General features: G+C 44.4%; 1 protein-coding gene across 3 annotated transcripts in view; it reads right to left on the bottom strand.

Annotated features, from left to right (window-relative positions):
• Positions 1–12,039, bottom strand: part of AFAP1 (actin filament associated protein 1) — a 183,784-nt gene extending 171,745 nt beyond the window's left edge. For all 3 annotated transcript variants that reach the window (XM_030563808.1, XM_030563811.1, XM_030563810.1), the window contains exon 1: positions 11,914–12,039. The gene's annotated coding sequence lies outside the window, so the exon portion shown is untranslated. The remainder of the gene's footprint in view (positions 1–11,913) is intronic.
• Between the last annotated feature and the right edge of the window lie 3,344 nt (positions 12,040–15,383).

The raw sequence follows: 15,383 nt of genomic DNA, 5'->3' as shown, positions 1-15,383 counted from the left end.
TTATAAGCACATGGTGTGGATGAGGGGTTGTCCAAGTAGAACACTTCTGCACATATGGGCAGGCTCTAGACCATGAAGATATTTGTTTAAAAAAAAAACAAAAAAAAACCAGCATGATTTTTTCATTTTAAATAGGTATTCTTTAGTAATGGGATATTTCAGTAAAAAATGGAAGGTCTGGTTAGTTCTGTAGTTCCCGAAATGGATTTTTAACACCATCTTTGTGTCTCCCATCTTTCAGGGCTGGTCAGAAATTACCTGCACCTCCTCATAAACTAAAATAGCTTCAAGTGCCACGTCTACACTACAGCATAAAATCGAAATTATTAAAACCGGTTTTATAAAAAACTGGTTTTATAAAATCGATTTTACGCGTCCACACTAGGGCACATTAATTCGGTGGTGTGCGTCCATGGTCCTAGGCTACCATCTATTTCCGGAGTGGTGCACTCTGGGTAGCTCAGTAAAAGAATGAGATCAATAACTTTGATTTCCGTCCACACTAACCCTAAATCGATATAGTAATATCGATTTTAGGGTTACTCCTCTCGTTGGGGAGTACAGAAATCGATTTTAAGAGCCCTTAAAATCGATTTAAAGTGCCTTGTAGTGTGGACAGGTACAGTGTTAAATCTATTTAACGCTGTTTAAATCGATTTAACGCTGTAGTGTGGACCAGGCCAAGGTTTCTCTAACTTACACTCAGCTGCCAACAGCCCTGCCAACGCTTCCATACACATCTGTTTATTACGCCTTTTAGAATTTGTTTGCCGGCATGTGATGCAAATAGCTTCAGATAGCTTGTGCTGACACTTGCCTCATTTAGCAAATAAGGTCAGATCATCCTATCTCCACCAATGGCTTAACCAGTTAACAGCTCGAGGCAGTATTTTTTTTTAAACCAGCAAGAAGGTCAATACCTTAAATGTATTTTAGGAAACAAGAACCAGTCTCAGCCAAATAGACTGTATTACAATTGAGTCTGTAATAAACATCATCTATGTACACGCCTTCACGTAAGGGACAGTGCTACAGGAAGATGAAATTAGATACTGCAATTTTGTTTGTCATAATTGCCTCCCATTCTCTCATCCTGCAGCAAAATTCCTTACTTTTTGCTAAGGAAGCTTGCACTTAACGCAGAAGGCAAGAGGAAGCTAGCAAGGGAATTTGAAAAAGGGAATGATATGGTCTGAGCAGTAGAAGAAAAGGACAATCTTTGTGGCAGCATTTTGAGTAGACTGGAGAGCGAGGGTTTGGAAAAGTAAAGGAACTCAAAAGGGTAAAAAGCCTATATCTATGAGGTTGTGCTATATTCATAGTATCCTGACAAAGAGGCTAGAAACCAGTCTGTAAGTGCCATCTAAGCTCCGGAGGATGGCAGAGCAATGCAGGAGGTTAGGACCAGGAAGACAGAGCCTTTGCTCACTGGTGTCAACCACAGATTTTGTTCTGGGCTACTTGATCCAAGGGGTTCCTCCTTTCCTTCATCATGTCAAATGAACCCTGCTGCCAAACCCTCAGAAGTCTTAAAAACAAAAACAAAACAAAACAAAAAAATGAAAAACCGAATTATATTGAAAGTAATTCCTCACCAACCCAGAGCAGGCCCAAGAGGGAAAAGTTTAAAAGTGCTAAGACTGAAAAATGTTTGCATAGAGAAGAACACAGGGCGGGTGCACATAGAGAGAGAGAACATCACAGTACTGCGGGGCTACAGTCCAAGGTGGGCTGCCAAGCCCTTTGCTTCTAATGTAGATAGTCCCTAGTCAGTGGATGTCACAGCAGGGCCGCCTTCTCCACATATTCTCAAGACAAACTGCCGTACACCACTCATGAAGCTGTCACCCGTGCTGAACAAAATACTGCAACATGTGTTTCTAGTTCAATGCCCTCCATCAACGGACCACAGCCACAACACCACAGATACATTTGCTAAGGTAATAACCAACCTTGCCCACCCCCCACTCCCGTAAATGAAAACACCCACTCATAGGTTCAAATCTCTGAAAAAAAAGCATTAATTAATGTAAGAGCAAGTGCAGTCCCAAAACCTTTATTTACTTTGCACCTAGATTTGCAGCAAGCATTTGAAAATAAACAACAAATCATGTACAGCCCCCAGCTAAAACCTCTCCAGCACGTCATCAACAAACTACAACCTATCCTGGAAAATGATCCCTCACTCTCACAGACCTTGGAAGACAGGCCAGTTCTTGCTTACAGACAGCCGCCTAACCTGAAGCAAATACTCACCAGCAACTACACACCACACCAGAGAAACACTAACCCAGGAACCAATCCCTGTAACAAACCCCATTGCCTACTCTGTCTCCATATCTACTCTAGTGACACCATCAGAGGACCCAACCACATGAGCCACACCTTCAGGGGCTCATTCACCTGCACATCTACTAATGTGATATATGCCATCATGTGCCAGCAATGCCCCTCTGCCATGTACATTGGCCAAAGTGGACAGTCGCTACATAAAAGAATAAATGGACACAAATCAGACATCAGGAATGGTAACATACAAAAGCCAGTAGGAAAACACTTCGATCTCTGTGGACATTCAATAACAGATTTAAAAGTAGCCATCCTTCAACAAAAATCTACAAAAACAGACTTCAAAGAGAACCTGCAGAGCTACAATTCATTTGCAAATTTACCACCATTAATTTGGGCTTGATTAGGGACTGGGAGTTGCTGGCTCACTACAAAAGGAATTTTCCCTCTCTTGGTATTGACACATCCTCATCAATTATTGGGAGTGGATCACATCCATCCTGTCACACCGGTTCTCCACTTGTAAGGTAACTCCCTTCATGTATCAGTAAATTTATGCCTGCATTTGTAATTTTCACTCCATGCATCTGAAGAAGTGGGTTTTTTTCCCATGAAAGTTTATGCCCAAATAAATCTGTTAAGTCTTGAAGGTGACACCAGACTCCTAGTTTTTTTTTAGCAAATCACACTGATCCCTTCTTAATAAAATAGTGCTCTGCCTGGGGTTAGAACTGAACTGTTTTGACTCTGGAAAGCAGAAGATGCAATGAAGGCTTTGTGAATGATTCATCAATGAGACTGCAATTTATAAGAGTCTCGTGCAGGTCTGTCACATTGATTTAAAACAGTTTCATTTTATTAGGCCAGACCAGCAGCACAATGTACAAGTCAAAATCTGCCAATGAAGTAAGCGCAGATGGGAAAAGTTCACTGTTGTTTGCTTTGTTTAATGTAAAACCTACAGTAGTTCCCCTTGTTTCTCTCCCTAGACTTGACAGCATGTGGCCTGTGAGCCACACAGACAGGATGTGATAAAGCTTGGTGCCATATCCGATTGATGACTACACTAGTAAATTCTGTGAAGGCCACTCCTCAATTGTTTGCAGCTGGTCTTGATAAGAAATGCCTAGGCAATTTAATCACATATGCTAATTGCTAGTAACAATACATCACTTCCTCCACTCCCCTTTTAGAACAATTACCATGACATTATCATGATAAGGGAGCCAGTTAAGACTCTAAATCGCTCTAGCATCTGTAATTTATCTCTTAAAAACTAAACCAACTAGGTAATGAGATTTTTTTATTGGACAAACAAATCATTCCAAACACTCAAGTTTAGAGGCCTAAAATGCAGGTGGCACCTTGACAGTCCTAATGCTTAATATTATTTGTTGGTTTAAGAAGAACGTGTCCCATTAAATAGCCTTTGGTTTTCCCTTTTTTTCCATAAAGATAACATGCAATTATGACTAGTCTATTAAAGATCACAATGCTAGTTTAGTTACTATGGATGTATGACATACGCCAAGTTTCTGAACTCTAGTTTAGAATAACTGTAAGGGACCTACTCCTTAGCCGTGGCTACCAGCTGATGATGTACTAAATGAACCAGAAGACTGGTCAGCCAGTCAAGTGGAATAACACCAAGTTCTTGTGTTCTATAAGTGTTTAGATATGATTAGGAAAGGGATAGACACTTCAGGGATTCACAACCATGATATGATGACAGTTCCCTAATGAATAACGTATACTTAGTACAGCTCACCACAATTACCTCTCATACACAAATACTGCATTTTACCAGCTGAGACATCAGCAACAGTACAGATTAAACTGAAAGCACTTGTGCACTGATTTCTGATGCTTATTACTGATGAATGATGGGATTTTTTTGTTCAGTATTTAGTGCTTATAAAGCCTTTGGCACAAGCGCAGAAATTATCTGTATCTGCCCTGGAACAAAAAAGCCATCCCCATCCGTTCTAAAACATGTCTTGGCAAAGATATGCCCAAGGAGAAAGCTAGTCAGAAAACAGAAATCCCAGAATTGTCTCAGAACTCAGAATGAAACCAGTGCACGTTTTTTTTTTTATTTATTCCTTTTTACTTTTTTTAAAAATGAGATTAACTTTTCTTATTTATGCCAGAGTATCATAAACAGATAAGTAAGAGTTAATAGAACAGAAGTACTTCATATCTCTTTTGCCTGTAAAGGGTTAACAAGATCAGTGAGCCTCGCTGTCACCTGACCAGAGGACCAATTAGGGGACAGGATACTTTCAAATCTTCAGGGAGGGAAGTTTTTGTGTGTGTTGTTAGTTTTTGGTGGTTGTTCTCTCTGGGTTTTGAGAGTGACCAGATGCGCAGCCAGGTTTCTCTCCAATCTCCCTGATACAGGTTCTTATAGATTCGAAATAGTACATATTAGGTAGGTAAGGCGAGTTAGGCTTATGTTTGTTTTCTTTATTTGCAAATGTGTATTTGGCTGGAAGGAGTTCAAATTTGTATTTTGCTGAAAGGATTTTAATTTGTACTTGTATACTTAGGCTGGGAGGGTATTCCCAGTGTCTATAGCTGAAAGACCCTGTAACATATTCCATCTTAAATTTACAAAGATAATTTTTACTGTTTCTTCTTTCTTTAATTAAAAGTTTTTCTTGTTTAAGAACCTGATTGTTTTTTTTACTCTGGTGAGACCCGAGGGGACTGGGTCTGGATTCACCAGGGAATTGGTGGGGAGAAAGGAGGGAAGGGGGGGAGAGAGGTTAATTTTCTCTCTGTGTTAGGATTACTTTCTCTCTCAGGGAGAGTCTGGGAGGGAGAGAGAGAAGGAGTGGGGGAAGGTGAATTTTCCTCTCTGTTTTAAGATTTAAGGAGTTTGAATCACAGTGATCTTCCAGGGTAACCCAGGGAGGGGAAGCCTGGGAGAGGCAACGGTGAGGGAAAGGATTTACTTTCTTTGTGTTGAGATTCAGAGGGACTGGGTCTTGGGGGTCCCCGGGCAAGGTTTAGGGGGGACCAGAGTGTACCAGGCACTGGAATTCCTGGTTGGTGGCAGTGCTACAAGTACTAAGCTGGTAATTGAGGTTAGAGGAATTAATGCTGGTGCCCCATCTCTTGGACGCTAAGGTTCAGAGTGGGGATTTATACCATGACAAAGAGTTTTGTTTTGTTTTTTACCATCAGTTTCTAATAATTTTTGTCAGTTATACTGGCAAACATACACAGTCTACTCCCAAGGTGCTTGTATTTTTGACAGCAAAGCCATTATAAAGGAAAGCCAAAAGCAATCCTTTATGGTAACATTTCCCCCTATTTATCTTGATAGACACAGTGGCAAAATGTGAAACAGAGAGCTTGCCTACACTTGAAATGCTACAGCTGCACTGTTGTAGTGTTTCAGTGTAGACACTGCCATTGGCGCAGGTAATCCACCTGCCCAAGAGGTGGTAGCTAGGTCAATGGAAGAATTCTTCCGTCAACATAGGGCTGTCTACAGTGAGGGCTAGGTTGGCTTAATTACACTACTCAGGGTTTTTCACAGCCCTGAACAACATAGATAAACCAATGTAATTTTCTAGTGTAGATCAGGAAAGATGTTGATCAGTCTGCCCAACAGCCTATTATATTCTCCCAGGGCCACTTCCACAATGAGTGGAGTGCCATTAACTCACATTGACTTCAATGGGAATTGAGGGTGTTCAGCAGCTTGCAGGGTCAGACCTTACTGCATCATGCATGCTTTGAACCATGTTCTGCCCTTGATGGCACAGCTGTGCCTATACCACCTTTTGACTTTATTTCTGATTATTTCCCACCCTATTCCTGTAAGCATCCTTGAAGGAAACAAACTTAAGTAGTAAGGCCACCTTTACAGTCACTCATGCCATCCCATTCACCCAGCCAAAGGTAGAATGTAACCCACTTCCAGGTAGAAAAATAAGTGTTTACATTATTTTTCTCTTTGATTACCTTGTTCTCATTTGGTAAATATGCATTTAAGCTTTTCCAGTTGCCTTCCCACAAGAGATCTATATGCAAGATCTTAGTGACTTTTCTAAGAGTCAGGCTATGCCTACACTTGGTCCTGCAAGTGAAGGCAGAGGGCTGGACTCAATGACCTTTCAGGGTCCCTTCCAGTTCTATGAGAGAGAGAGAGAGAGAGAGAGAGAGAGATAGGTAGGTGTGTGTGTGTGTGTGTGTGTGTGTGTGTGTGTGTGTGTGTGTGTGTGTGTGTGTGTGTGTGTGTGTGTGTGTGTGTGTGTGTGTGTGTGTGTGTGTGTGTGTGTGTGTGTGTGTGTGTGTGTGTGTGTGTGTGTGTGTGTGTGTGTGTGTGTGTGTGTGTGTGTGTGTGTGGTGTGTGTGTGTGTGTGTGTGTGTGTGTGTGTGTGTGTACTTTTGAGGGGAGGGATAGCTCAGTGGTTTGCGCACTATCCTGCTAAACCCAGGATTGTGAGTTCAATCCTTGAGGGGGCCATCGGGGCAAAAATCAGTACTTGGTCCTGCTAGTGAAGGCAAGGGGTTGGACTCAATGACCTGTCAAGGTCTCTAGGAGATAGGTATATCTCCAACTAATTATTATTATATTACAGAGTTTTTGCGCTGTCAACTTCACCGGTGATACTGAACCAGTGAAAGAAAAGTGCTGGTTTGTGTACTCACTCACTTCCGCAGGCATCAGAGTGTTTACACTAGTAGCACTTCCATCAGACAAGAGCAGTGCACTGAGGGCAGCTATCCCACAGTGCAGCTCTCTCTAGTTTGAGGATGAGTCTTGGGGGAGGGGGTGATCGCGGGGGATCCTGGGTCCCTGCACAACCTCCTCTCCCCAAACACTGATCAGCTCCAGCAGTTCAGCAAGGCTCCAAGCAGGGGATCCTTTGCTCCGTGGAGCAGGCATTGTCACCTGGCCAGATAAGTGAGCATTTGCCAAGAAAACAGGAAGGGGAATTTCAAAGTTCCCGGGGCTTTCCTGGGGGTGTGGGGGGGGGGGGGCGTGGATGTCTGTTTACCTGGCATCAGAGCAGCAGAGCTGCTGGCAAGAGTGGTCACCTAGGCACTGTGGGATATCCTGTGGAGGCTAAAAGCTGTGTAAACAGGAAGAACGTCTTCACTTGCACACCACTGCAAAAGCATCATCGGTAAGAGCTGTATGCCTCTCGGGGAGGTGGTTTTCTTTCTGCAGTGAAACATCTGAGTTTCATCTCAAAGAGTCGTTGGCAAGTGTAGACACTCCCATGGTTTTTGCACAAAAAAGGGACTTTTTCCACTTTAAATAGCAAGTGTAGACATACTCTCATTTAGAAAAGGTGAATTCTCTGCAAGGCAGCCTTAGATGCCATACAACTATAGGGACTGAAGGACACCTCAATGGATAAAGAACTTAACTTTGAGAAATATACCTATTTTATGTTTTAGAAGGCATAAGGCCTTTGTTCCACTGTTTATAGTAGCCTTATAGAACCTAAGTCCAGCTCTGTTTTTCAAGTAATTACCATTAGGTCTAAAATCTGGATTTCATTGAAAAACTGAAGTACATTAACCTAGATACCTGTCCATTTCTGTGTTCTCAGTGAATAATCAATAAACACAATGATGACTAAGCGGAAACACAGGAATATATCCACAGAAAGTCATAAGTCATGTAACTGATCTGTCTAGATGGAAAAGATGCATCAATCTTTTGAAGAGGCTGCCAGTCAAAGGGTTTTAGAGTGCTGTAGGCATAAAAATATGAACTAAATGTGCCCAATCATTTGGAAGAAAAAGTAGGCCATCTCCACCTCCTTCCACTTATCAGAATATATTATCTTTTTAGATAAATATAAAAACACACCCCTTCCCTCCACACCTTTTCCAAAACAAAGGAAACAGCTTTGATCAATGTGGTTAATCAAGTGGATGCCTGGTTAACCACACTCCCCTTGATAGAGGCATTTGAAATGAAAGTTTTAGATAAATGCCTGAAACTAAGCCTGTACCTCTCCATACACTGCTAAGGAGCACTGAAGTGACAACTCTTTGCACTAGGGCAGAGGTTCTTACACTGTGGTCCGAGCTCCATTCAGGTGGTCTGCAGATAGTTCCCTCTAAGGTGCGTGCCTGGGTGGCCCTAGGCAAGAGAATGAAGGGCCACTCACCTAATTAGTGGAGCCTCGCAGACGCGGCTCCACTAATTAGGTGCCTGGATCCTGGAGAAGATGCACATGTAAGGTGAGGTGGTGGCCTTGGGGGGAATAGGAGGCAGGTGGGAGGGGGCAGTGGGTTGAGAGGAGGGGGTGGGGGGAATTTGGGACATGCAGGGCTGCGATGGGCAGAGAAAGAGGTAACTTTCTCCAGCTCCAGGGCTGCGGCTGCGGGGAGATGGCTCTCCTTCCCAGCCTCTGCTCTGTGGCTGCTATGCTGGAGGAGAGACCCCCTCCTTCCCAGACCTAGTTCAGGGGCTGCTGCAGCAAGGGAAAGAGGGAGAGACCCCCTCCTTCTCAGCTTCAGCTCAGGGTCTGCTGCAGCAGGGGAGAGAAGGCACATCCATCACATTAGAAAGGTAAGACTACTGATATTAAAATATGAGTGCTTTTATTTGTAGAACAAAAAAGTTTATTATTATTAGGGGTTTTTTTTATATAGATCTTTTATCCAAAGCGCTTTACAATAGTTAGCTAATGGTACAAACAACATTTGGAAAGATTATTAAGTGGTCCGCCAATGGCCTGCGGGAAAAAAAAATTGAGAATCACTGCCCTAGGGCGTTCTGTTTCAGGGAAGCTTTGATGAGTAGCAGTGACAAGATGATTCATGTTCTGACATTAGAGTTGATTTTCCTTACACCATTGAAAAGGAACAACAAACAGAATCATCTCCTGAAGATGCAACCACATCTTATTTCCTACAAACATCCTTTCCTGGAAGCCTTTCCCTCCTTTAACTGACTCTAAACTCACAGATGACAGGTTTAAAAGACCATCTAAATTCTGCTCTTATACCACACTGCAGTCAATGGGATTGTCCAGGTGAACTATAATGCAGAATCTGGCTCATTCTGCTTTCAGCAATAGTTTCTTAAACATAAATAAATAAGATCTCTCTCTTTTTAAAGGTCAGAAATTCTCCTGAATTTGGAGAAGCCTTGGAGTCCATTTTATTATTTTGCTTGCCTTCCCACGGCACAGCCTAAAGCTTTGGTGGAATCCTTGGCAGGTACATACTTTCTGGAAAAGGTCCCTCCAACGCATGAGTTCAGCATCTTCTGTCTATAAAGTCCCCCGCTAGTTCCTTTTGATAAAGCGCTTCAAAAGTACATGGATGGCTATGCATATTAAATAGAACTATGGTATTTATGTTCACAACAAAACACAAATACTTCCATCCAAAACCTGTAAGGTTTTAAAACACTATCAATGACTGGTATATGAAGCTCCTGTGTTCCGTGCATTTGTTGGTGCTCACAAGCCCCTCCTTTCAAGAGATTATGATAGACAGTCTATTTGGAACAATTCTGACCCAGGTGATCTTCCCAAACCCTAGCATCCAATGCTGATACTGTTGTCTAGAGATTGTTCTTTGACAAAACACCAAACAATGGCTGACTGATGGGAAATAAGTGCTCATCATTCCATCAGTACAGGACTGCCATTAAAATCCATGGTGTTTTCACAAAAATAGAGCAGAGTGTACTCTCCTTTTCTTTTCAAAATCCATTTTAAGATTTTCCTGACTGTTTCTGGTAATCATGTTGCCATGGTAACATGACTGCCCTCACCCACTCTACCTAGTGTCCAATGCCCCAGATCTTCTCCTATTCCATTGCCATTTTCTTCCAAAAGACAAAATAACTTGTTTACAAAAGCAAGGTATTTGGGGAGTTTTTTCCTGGGAGGTGACCTGGAGGCATAGGAGACGACTGAGGGATGCTCAATAGAGGAGAGGTGGGTGAAGTACTCCTCCTCCATTGCTAAGTATCCCAACCAAACTACCAGCTGCCAAACCAGCTGATACCTTTCCCCCCATCTGGCATGCCTACACAGACCTGACAGAGAAAAATTAACCTCACATTTCCCTAGATACCCTATCCAGCTTCTCAGAGAAAGGTATGGCACTTTGATGCCCACAGTAGTAGCTGGACAGTACCGCAAGGCTGTATGTGGGCAGGAGGGGTACTCCACTTGTGAAAAATATCATAAGCAGTAGAGTTGATCCATGTTGTCAGAATATAGTTTTCTGCCATGAAGCAAAACAAAGAGTGATATCAACAGAAATCTTTATAAAGTGTGAGGCTGGCATGCCCACAATTTTACAACACAATGTTTTTTGAAGGGATCTCTCTGCATATGGGGTCTGCTTCATAATTTTATAATTCTAATTTTACTTGAAACCATCATCCATGGTCCAAGCATGAAAAACTAACTAACTAAAAGTCTCTTAAGTGTGAGGAATAAATACTGATGAAACAAATGGGAGAGACTGGAAAAGCTAAAGTCTTTTCCATCCCTAACATCCATGGAAGGGAAAGATGGTGTTTCTTCTCCGAGACACGTGTATATTCCTCTATACAACCCTCCAGGCCGGTGAATCCCTTCCTTTCTTAAGATCAATACAGTTTATTGGATGTCTTTGAACTCTGTACACAAACGAGAGAATGTGCTCAATTTTCCTGGCTCCAAACATCTCTCTCTGTTGCCTCACTCCTCATTTTTCAACGCGCTAAATCTTGGGTAAATGTCACCTATCTCCAAGCAGAACCGACCAAGTACAAACTGAATTAAAAAAAAAAAATCCCAGTGGAAGAAATCAAAATACGTCGCTGTGAACTGAACATCTTTCTACCAATCACACGGCTGCTTTTTAGTTTTAACCTCTCCGTTGAACAGGAAATACAGCGGAGGGGGTCATATACTGGTGAAGCCAGTGCGGATAGGTCTGGAAAGATGGTTCTTTTTGCCTTCGCTCTTATTGACTCCGGGACTGTAACATGATGCAATTCCTCCTCCCTCCCCCCGTGCTGAAACGGGTTGAAATGACAAAACCGAGGTGGACTGTCCCCAAAGGTGGCGGGATAGCATGAAACCCTCTGCCGTACAAAGCAGCCGCCTCCCGGAGTTGGGGCAGCCCGTCAGACAGGCTGGTGCCTTGCACTGGAGATTGGAGTCACAAGGATCACAAGCAGATGGCACAATCTGCGAAGAGCTCAACCCAGATTTTCGCTCTTTCAAACCCTACGCAAGGGTTGCATCATGTAACAGCGCAACCGAGTCGGGGCGGGGGGGAACCCAGCCACCAGAGATCTTGCAAAGGGGGAAACCAGTAACTGGCTGAACTGCTGCCGCCTGATGCTCTGGCTCCATCACCGCTTTTTCCATGTGCTTCTCCCAGCCAAAACTTGGGCTTTTTTTGTCCCTGCGCTGGGTGCTTTCCAGAGCACTTCCAGCCCCGGCTGTTTGCAGGGGCTGCCTGGGGGTTAGGGGGGGAGCAGAGTCCGGCCAGAGAAAGCCCCTTTCCCATTTCGGAGCCCCCTCGGCCGAGCCCAGCGGGCCGGTGCTGCCTTGGCACTGGGGCTGGCTGGCAAACGGAGCCGGGACAGGGGCAGCGCAGCGAGAGTTCAGGCAGCAGAGAGACATTTCCTACCTCGAGCCTTGTCCTGCAGCAATTCTCCGCACAAGCCGGGCGCCTGCCCACCCCGAGACCCGGCGCAACAATGGGGAGACCGGGCAGGGAGCAGCGGCTCCGCTCCAGGCCGGGGGAAAGGAGGAGGCAGCCGCCGCCAGCGAGCCCGGGGAGTATCATTCACACATGCCGGAGCCGGCCCAGACTGGCGGCTCCGCTGCCCAATCAGCCGGCAGCGCTGGGAGGAGGCGGAGCCAGGCAGAACAAAGGAGGGAGGGGGAGTGCCCCAGCCCCAGGCCCCGGGGCAGGTGGGGCGGGGGAGCTGCTCTCTCTAGCCTGCGCCCCGAAGGGATATAGCGGCGTGGAGTGCTACAGCATCCTCTGGGTAAATGCTCCCTGGGGGCAGGGAAGGAGGTACCCCAGGAAGGGGGTCTCGACCACTATCCAGAGGATTAGAGGGTTGCAAGGGGGCCAGCGCTGCCCAGGGGACTAGGGGGTTGCAGAAGGGATGAGAGCTAGGGAGGTGCCAGTTCTTGTAGCCCAGGAAGGGTCACGTGAGCTCTAAGGCTGGGGCCAAGCAGAGATGAGAGGGATGTTTCTTTGAGACAACCAGGGGGACATAGAAGGGGGCTGCTAGATGTTATGGATTCTACCTGGGGACAAGCAAGTGCTGGGGGGCGGGGATGTATGGTGAAGGGAGGGAGGTAGTCCTGGTGGGGAAACAGGGGAGATTGAGGTTAAAGTTGCAAGCCTGCTCCTTGGGGGGAGTGAAGGGATACAGGGCCCTGATTCTTATTAAATGACACCTTTACTTGCATTTTATCCTGAGTCCTATATCAATTCAATACAGGATGCTTATTACCCCGTATTACAGCATTAATTTCATGCAGCAATACAAATGTCTGGCTGTTTACCAGGAATAAAACGTGGTAGGTGGCATCCCTTCCACATGAACTTTGTACTGGAAGGTGGTCAAAACAGGCAGTTGACCTCTATTTTACCAGTTATCTCTGGGCCAGTGTAAGCCCCACAATCCATCTCTTAGCCCTGTGCTGTCAGCGGACAGACTCATGGTGCCTGCAAATGCCACAGGCATAAAGCCTGCTGCACATAGGAAGGGAGGATGCCAAGACAGAAAAGTCCTGCTGCTCAAGTCAACTGGAACCCACCTCCCCCAGACTTCCATCCTTCTGCTCTAGTCCAACAGCATTTTCCCTATTCCTACCAAGGGATGTGCTCAACTGAGATAAAGCAATCCAGAAGTCTCAGCCTGCCTATATTAAAAGTTGTACCTGTTTCACCAAACCTTTGATTTTAAAACCAGTTTGGTTAAAACAGTGCACAATCTTGTGCGGACACTTTAAAATCAGTTTATACCTAGCTTATATTGATTTAGCTTAGTTCGGTACAGGTTAGACAAACACCTATTGGAGATGGTCTAGGTATACTTGGTCCTGCCTCAGTGCAGGGGACTGGACTAGATAACTTCTCGAGGTCCCTTTATCACGGAGTATGGGGCAGTCAGGACCTTGCACCCCCCACTTCCTGCGATTCACCGTGACTCTCACCCAGCCAGTAAAACAGAAAGTTTATTGGATGACAGGAACACAGTCCAAAACAGAGCTTGTAGGTACAACCAGGACCCCTCAGTCAAGTCCTTCTGGAGGGCAGTGAGCTTAGACCCCAGTCCTGGGGTTCCCTCCATTTCCTCAGCCAGCTCCAAAACTGAAACCCCCTGCAGTCATCTCACACAGCCTTCCCCCTGGCCCCCGGCTCCTCCTCCAGCCTTTGTCCAGTTTCCCAAGCAGAAGGTGACACCTGGCCCCAACCCCCCTCCTGGGCTCTCATGTTACATGCTCAGGTATCTTCCCTCAAGGAAAGTCTCCCATCCCACACACAGTCCTAGTAAAACTCCTCTGCAACATTCCCAGGTCAATACTCCCCACTCCCTGCTGCATCACACCCTTCCAACCCTACATTTCTATAATACAAACCAGATTTAAATAAGATTAATGATGCAAGTTAAGATGAGTCAATATAATTTAAACCAGGTTTAAATCAAATGAAAACTGTCCATAGAGAGTTTTGGATTGATTTAGCTACTTTGGTTTTTAAACATATTTGAAGTTAAAATGGTGCAAATTGGAATATAGACAAGGCAATAGATTGAACTAGTAATCAGAGCCTGTTTGAATGTTCCTATTGTTTTAAAAAGAACATTAATTTGCATGTACACCTAAACTTTACACACCTTTGCCCAGGAACTACTTAAATTATAAGTTCTTTGGGGCAGGGCTTGTGTTTGTACAGCACCTAACACAATAGGGACCTGGTTCCTGTCTGGGGCTGCTAGGTGCTACTGAATACAAATCAATAATAGGGAAAGACAGAGGTGCTCATTCTCCCTGTCTTGCCCATGCCAAGATGGGAGGTGAGACAACAAGATCTACAGTATCCTGGAGACAAAGAGTGCTGAGGACCTCCAGCCTCTTCCTGGAGATAAGCATACGGGTGTGTGTCAGGGTTCCTTCCCCACTCTGAACTCTGGGGTACAGTGGGAGCTGGATTACTTGCTTCATCTCTCCCTTTGTCTCTGGGGAGAACACCAACCAGAGCACCAAACAAAGCCTCTCCCCCGCCCCCCCCCCCCATTTGAAAGTATCTTCTTTCCCCATTGGTCCTTCTGGTCAGGTGCCAACCAGGTTATCTGAACTTCTTAACCCTTTACAGGTAAGGAGGAATTTTATGCTACCCTTTGCTGTATATTTATGACAGTGTGGAAGTGGGAGACATCCTTTGTGAAGACAAACTTAGCTACAAATTACTCCTAGGGGCGTGCCTTGCTTAAAGTTTGGAGACTCCAATGGTCTTTTTGTTGTTGTTCCAGTTTTTGGTTCACGCATATATGGTTTTAAAATATATTGCCAGAAAAAAATAGTTTGCTGGTTACAAACTTTTAAGCATTGCTTTTTCATGGCTGAGTGGCATTATGCATAACTTACGCAGGTCAGTTTTGTAGTCAATATTTATGGATGTTAACTCTTCACCCTTAATTTTTATTTGCTTACTACAAAAGTGGAACATATATCACTTAGATGAGTTACATTGATTTCTGAATCCCGCTTGTAGCAATTTTTATTTATCTTTTGGTAAGTTCTCTCTTTTCACATTATGAAAACTGATAACATTGCACTGGAGTGTCTTTATAAGGAGCATCTGCACTGACAGGGATCTCTCTTATTTCTCTTCTGTATCTCATTAAATATAAAATTGTTTGTGAGTCCAGGGGTCATCAATTCCTTCAACCAAATTTGTAATCCACTATGTTAACCCATTGTTGGCAAAAATATTGCTGGGGTGTGCCAATGCCATGTTTGACAGTTTTACATTTTAAAATGTGATTGGAGGTGAGGGCAGTCCAGTGTGGTACCTACAATATGGAATCACCCAGGCAGGTGGAGCAAGGTGGCTGGCTGTGCTCTCCCCAACCC

This window comes from Gopherus evgoodei, chromosome 5 (genome assembly GCF_007399415.2).
Source record: "Gopherus evgoodei ecotype Sinaloan lineage chromosome 5, rGopEvg1_v1.p, whole genome shotgun sequence".
Lineage (NCBI taxonomy): Eukaryota > Metazoa > Chordata > Testudines > Testudinidae > Gopherus > Gopherus evgoodei.
This window is presented reverse-complemented; position numbering and strand designations above follow the sequence as displayed.